Below are 6,449 nucleotides of genomic sequence, written 5' to 3' on the forward strand. Positions count from 1 at the left end.
GGGCGGGCGGGGGCCGTGCAGCCGCAGCTCGGCCGTTAACCGCTTCGGCGCGGCCCTTCGCCCCGCCCTTGAGGCGCTGCCTGAGGGGCGGCCACGCGTGGCGGTGCTCGCCGTGACGCGATGCGAAAAGGGCTCTAACTCCGCGTTCTGCCCCGTCTGGGCGGTTCTGGCTCCTGGCGGGGAGCGTTTCCCCGAGATGGGAAAGTGTGAGAAACGGAGGCAGCACGGCTGGGCGCGACGCTGAGAGGCAGAGGAAGGTAAAGCCTGAAGAACCCGTCCCAGCCTCCGAAGGCTGTGACCACGTCGATAAAGCAGCACTTGGAGGGAGGTAATTATGATGATGAATGGCAGATAATGAATGCCACAGACAGCCATCGATAGGGTTCATGAAAATATAGGCATTAAGAAAATGAGATCAGTGCGTGTACAATTTTGACACAATTGTATGTTCGTCATTTACGCTAGAAAGCAAAATAACGTACCTTGGATGGGAAAAAAAAAAGTCTTAAAAACGCCTAACGATTGTTAAAAGAAGGGCCAGGCAATTAATACATGCCCTGTTAATAAATAAATGATACACAGATAACTGTTACCCTTTCCTCTGGTAACTTGGCCATTCTGATGACTGGGGACAGGTATCTGCATCTGTACAGCTCAGTTCTGCACAAGCTCTGTCCTTAGTCCATACAAGCGGTCTTTGTATTCCAGTCTGTGAAATGAGAACATTTACTTGTCCTGTTCACTCAAATCAAAACCCACAAACATCACACAACACTGTAATGCCCAAACAGAGCAACCGATGCTTCACCTTCCCTGCGGTTTGAGCCTTCCCAAATTCTACTCACCCAATCATGAAAGCATTGTTCTTTTGTTTGTTTTTGAGGGGTAGGGTGGGCAGGGTGAGGATGGGAGCAAAATTCCATTATGTTCCCTCCATCACAGTTTAAGCAAATTCTGGATCAAAATAGAACCCCCTCCTTCCTTCAGCAAGTGCTTCTCCGCATAAACTATACCTAAATGCGAGTTGGCACACGGAATATTTAGAGAAGGCTGGCACAGTATTTCTAAAATATCAGCTCCACAAGATCTGTCAGGGAATACGTGTGAGAACCTACAAGTACAGGCAAGGAGCTAAGTGAAGCACAGATCTGAAGTTCTTCAACACGTGAACAATTTACACAATTCTGATTTCACATGCAGCCTCAAATCTGCATACAAACATTTTATTTTATTATTGTTGCAACAGGTGCAGTAGACAAACATCAGCATTCTTCATTTGCATTACTTAGACACAATGGGAATAACATCTCCATAGTGGCCTGAGAACACACGTCAGTCACATATTTCAATCTCCACGGCCTTCATGATTCACGCAAGTATTAAAACCAAAATTCTGAAATATCTATGCTCCCTAAATTAGCCAAGCCATTATAAGACATGTTCTTGGGCCTCTCACCGACTGTCTTTGCGCAGTCCGAAATAGCGTTCTGAAACCTAGAGCTAAGGAGAGAACCCAACCCAGAGACATGAAATACTGAAATTGAACAAGCTCCCATTACATAGTTTCTGCTTTCCCTCTCCACCCCATAATCTGATGATTCACAAGGAATAGAGCCAAAAGTGAGCAGAAAATTATGAAAATATAAAAACACAGCCATTAAAAAAAATTAAAAAACAAGACCAAAACAGCCTGATTCACCACTGACTCAGGTTTTCTAGGGTCACACAAAAGCCTGCCAGGTCAAGGCGCTTACTGAATAGGATTTATCAGCTTTTTCTTTAGTAGCATCCACAGCATTTAACACCAAATGCAGAACTAAAAATATTTGCATTTCTATGCTGTTTAGGCCAAGCTGGATCTGGGATACACATACACAAGACAGGATCATGAAATTCACCTCCATACACAGAATTCATGCGATTATTCGCAGGGATTTTACATAAGCCCAACATGAAGGAAAAAGTAGTTGAGGATTCCAGCTCTTCACAAAGATTGTGAGAACAATTATTAAATATAGCCTTGCTTTAGTCTTGCAAGCTCCCCTACAGATAACATCAAAACGTTAGTATGACTGAAACAATTGTCCTGCCTGCTGCCTGTATGCAGCTCAGAGTTCAACAGTTAGATTTTTGGCACCAGCTGTACCATTTTTGGCTGATTTATCAAGTACCTTTGCACAGGCTATAGTGACACCTGGTATTAAGTTTCACTTATAAACCTTATCTGCAGCACAAACACAAACGGAACACCAATATTCAAGGTCACCCATACTTAAAACGGCAGTGAGAAATAGGCCTTGTTATTATAGTGCTAGGCACACCAGCCACACATCAGCTTCCACTGCCAGAAAGGCTAGCTTCAGCACACCTGCCAAGCAGGGGCCAGTCATGCATTTTTGCCAATCAGACTTACCACTCGTTTCAAGTCTCCTCAGCTTCATACACTGAAAAAAGTGGACTGATGTTGTCATAGATATGCGAGAAACCAATTCCTTTTATTAAGTAAGGGTGGGAAAAAAGAAGGTGGATAGAAGAGCATTATTCTGTGCATGAGACGACCAACAAAAACCTAGTTTCAAAAGTTTTCACCTGAATTGTGTGCTCCCCTCCTCATTTACTCACACACGGGATGAGCACATGTGTGGCTGGTCTGCAGAAAAGCACAGACAAGCTGCAGGAATTTCTCTCAGGCTTCTACCCTGCTTTCAAATATGGCTGGTACTCAGGTAAGTGCACTAGAAAACAGAATGACTGCCTACTGTTTTCATCATGAAGCCAGGCTTTGAATAATAATATACAAAGAAACTATTATATTCAGAAGTTGTTGTAAGTTATCCAACTGTGCAATGGGCAGATAACACTATATTGCACAGTACTTTTATTATTCAAATACATATAATAGGATACCAGCGGTCATTTATTATGCAAACAAGTAGTGGTTTGAAACTTAGAACTGAGAGTAACTAAATCATATGATTTTTAACATCCATGGTATATATCAATTTTTACATCTTTCTACCAGCAATTTATTTCTTCAAAATCTGGGAAGCAATGGCCTGTAGTCGCATGTCACCAAGAACCTGGAGCATTCTTAGTTCTTGAATGCTCATGTCTGCCCCACATTTGTTTGCACCTGTTATGACCAGAACAGCTTTCCATATGTCCTTTGATTTGACAATGCTTTTTGAAGAATAAAGCAACTACATTCAGATTGCAGTTTATTTCTGGCAGGGCTTGGACAATGTCACAAATGTTAATTTCTAGTACTTACTAAGTAAACTAATCAGCGGTGTCTTACTTTCAGTTTCCCACCACCTATTTTCTAGCTGATGCAAAAAAGGGTTTTGTTTGTTTGTTTGTTGCTGTTTGTTTGATAACTTCGGAACAGTTAAAGCACTTTGTTCTCTCAATTTATTTTGCAACTGCTCTTGCTGTCTAGCAAGGCAATCCAGTAAGCACACACAGCAAAGCAGCAGCACACTGTAATTGTAAAATCACTACAGCTGCATGAGAATGAAGAATGCTACCCTCTCAAATCAACTTGATGCTTGCTATACACGTTGACAGTGCTCTGCCCCATATACTGTGTTTTACATTCTTTGTTCTACTGAAATAGCACCTTCCCATGCTATGAAGAGCAATGAGAAAGTAAATAGCTTTTACAAATGCATCCTCTGGAGAGGATGAAATTAGTTTCAACTACTTCTTTTATTCAGCTAAGGAAACGTATGAACATTTATCCCATTCAGCTCCACTGCTTCTGAAAAGCAATGTACGAAGGTTTGAAACATTAGAGGAATAAAACCTAGAACAATTTAAATTGCACTAAAAAGCTGAGTAAGGAAACACATTTAATAGCCAGCCTAGTAGCTTTCCTGAAAATACTTTATACAGAGGAACAGAGCACTAAAACAGTGCACCTAAGCCATGTGTGCCATTCCCCACCGTCACAAATGTGCAACAAACACTCAGTGTGTAATGAAAGGGACTTTGTGTCATCAGCACACTAGAAAAAACCATATCAGCACTTCCATTTAAAGCTATTATTCTACTTTTTTTTTTTTTAATTAAAAAAAGGCTACTGGACACCAAAGGAAAAAAAGGACAAGTTTGAGGTTTTGCCAGCTCCAAAGTGTTTTTTGGAAACTCAGTAGCTCAGTATACTCCAGTACCTCTCCTTTTCTTCCATCTCATCTCTGTATTATCATCTAGCAGAGAAGCCCAGCACTCAGTATCTTTGTTTTTGCTCAGTAAGTGAAGAGTTTGTATTTTACCTGAAGGGATCTTTAACTAAAAAGCCAACTTTTGTCATCAAAGTAACCTTTAATTCAGCGGAGTGGAAAGCCCTCCATTTCCTAGATCCTCCTCCAATGGACATTTTTTTTCATAGGCACGCAATTCAGATTACACAGCAAGAATGATTCCACAAGGTCAAGTGTTCAAACTAGAAAAGTGTCAGTGCTAACAGTTTAACATAGGGTCATTGTAAGCGACAGATATATTTTAACAGTGTCTACATAACAGCTAGATGATTTGCAGAAGTCTGTGCAGACTGTCTGAAGCAGTGAGTCAAAAGACGGGAGAAAGTGCAGCTCAGTGTTCACAATTCAGCAAAATAAACCTCTGCAAAGGATTCCAGTAATGCATTTCACAGTACAAACATACCAGGTAACATCAAATTGTTATGTACAAACCAGACTGAATTCATTTCTTCTAAAGAGAGACAGTTGATCATGACACCTTAGGGTTTGTGCCTTGGCAACTAGACATGGAAGTACTTTTAAATGTTGTTAATTTTCCTCTTATAGTAGATCAAAATAATACGCATCTACTTGAGAACAGAAAATTTAGGGATAATGTTAACTGTAACATCTTTTTCCCTAACATTAGCACATTATCAGTGTATCAAAGAGAAAAGCACATATCTGACAATGCCAAGTTCATTCGTGAAAACATAAAAAAAGGCTTTAGAATCTTTTATATCTGTAAAGGGAAGCATTATTTTGGAAAAGAGTGACCAACAAGATTAGAAGCATTTTCAATTTTCTATTCAAATTTTTAATTCTAAGTGCTTCAGGGTAGCCTTCAGGAACCACCACAGCAAATTTATTAATTCTCTCTCACCACACTTGTCAGATGACATCTAGAAGTGTGGAAGCGTGTTAGTTTAAGAAGCGGTTTAAAAGCCACCAGATACTGAATGGAATGCCCAAAAAATCAAGTGCCTCCAGTCTGTCAGTCAATCCCAACTCTCCAGAAATGCTCAGTCCACTCCAAATAAAACAAATCACACACATTCACACCTTTGCATTTTATACTGAACACACCAGCGCTGATCGATCCTTGGCTCTTATGTCAGCAACTGCCTATGATTTAAGACGAGCCTTAAATACTATCAAAGAGCTTAACTTCATTATAAGCACAGAATCCTTATGTTTTTCAGACTTCTTAATGTTGCCCCAGGTAGCTAAAATTGTTACCACACATGCTGTTTTCAAAATGAAAAGAAGAAACATGTAACTAGTAACAGTTATTCTAAGACGGAAACAGAGCTGGGTACCACTCTGCACAGCATAACATTGCAAAGCAGCTTTTAATTGCACAGTAGTGCTAAGTCCCAGCTATCATGTGTAGGATATGTGCTGATGCTGGTTATGACAACATTATTTCATCCCTTCTGCAGTAAAACAAAAAAAATCATTGTAGTTGTGTAATCTTATAACAAGCATATGCCTAGAATAATAGCATGCTCTCTGCAACTGCTACTCAGTTCCTACTAGAGGATTATAACTTGTTATTTACGAGCATTAATGGCATCTAGACACATTATTTAAATCTCTCTCAGGAAGTGTTAAAAATGCTAAGAACGTTGCTGTGGTAGCAGACATCCTATCTTTAGTAAATGAACTCTGAAATATTCTGTTGCATTATTTAAGCATTCCACTATCTTAATAACACTCAAAAGATTTCGTTTTTGTAGAAAACCATCACCATCTGGAGTATGGATAACAGAAGAACAAAGAGCTGACATTCTAGCGAGGATCCTGCAGGAAGTTCTAAGTTGGAACGTTAATAAAGTCAGTTGACATGCTGTTATGAGTACTTCTTTGCAAAGTGAGAAGTAGAGCACTTGTAACAGCATTAAGCATCTAACGTGCCTTTTATTTGAGCTCCAGAAGTTAGGTATGCCCCAAAAACTTGGGAACTGCAAGGCACAGCCTTATATCAGATGAGTAAAAATACAGCTCTAATTCGCATTTGTGAAGTAACTGCTTATATTCCTTAAACAGTAACAATACAGCATATTTTGTTTGGAATTATTTTATTTGGATTAGAGCAATTAGTATCACTGGTCAGTAGGCCAAATCCAGGCAGAGAGCACAGAATCAGTTTCACAAGGCAACAACACAGACTAGTATTTGAGCATACAAACCATTTCACCGCACTGT

The 6,449-nt window shown here is 40.0% G+C and overlaps 1 long non-coding RNA gene across 1 annotated transcript; it reads left to right on the plus strand.

The window, feature by feature from the left end:
* LOC110400606 lies at positions 25-6,434 on the plus strand. The gene is made up of 3 exons (XR_002439957.1): positions 25-328; positions 1,247-1,376; positions 5,981-6,434. It is a non-coding gene; the product is annotated as an uncharacterized LOC110400606 (long non-coding RNA).

Source organism: Numida meleagris, chromosome 5 (assembly GCF_002078875.1).
Source record: "Numida meleagris isolate 19003 breed g44 Domestic line chromosome 5, NumMel1.0, whole genome shotgun sequence".
Lineage (NCBI taxonomy): Eukaryota > Metazoa > Chordata > Aves > Galliformes > Numididae > Numida > Numida meleagris.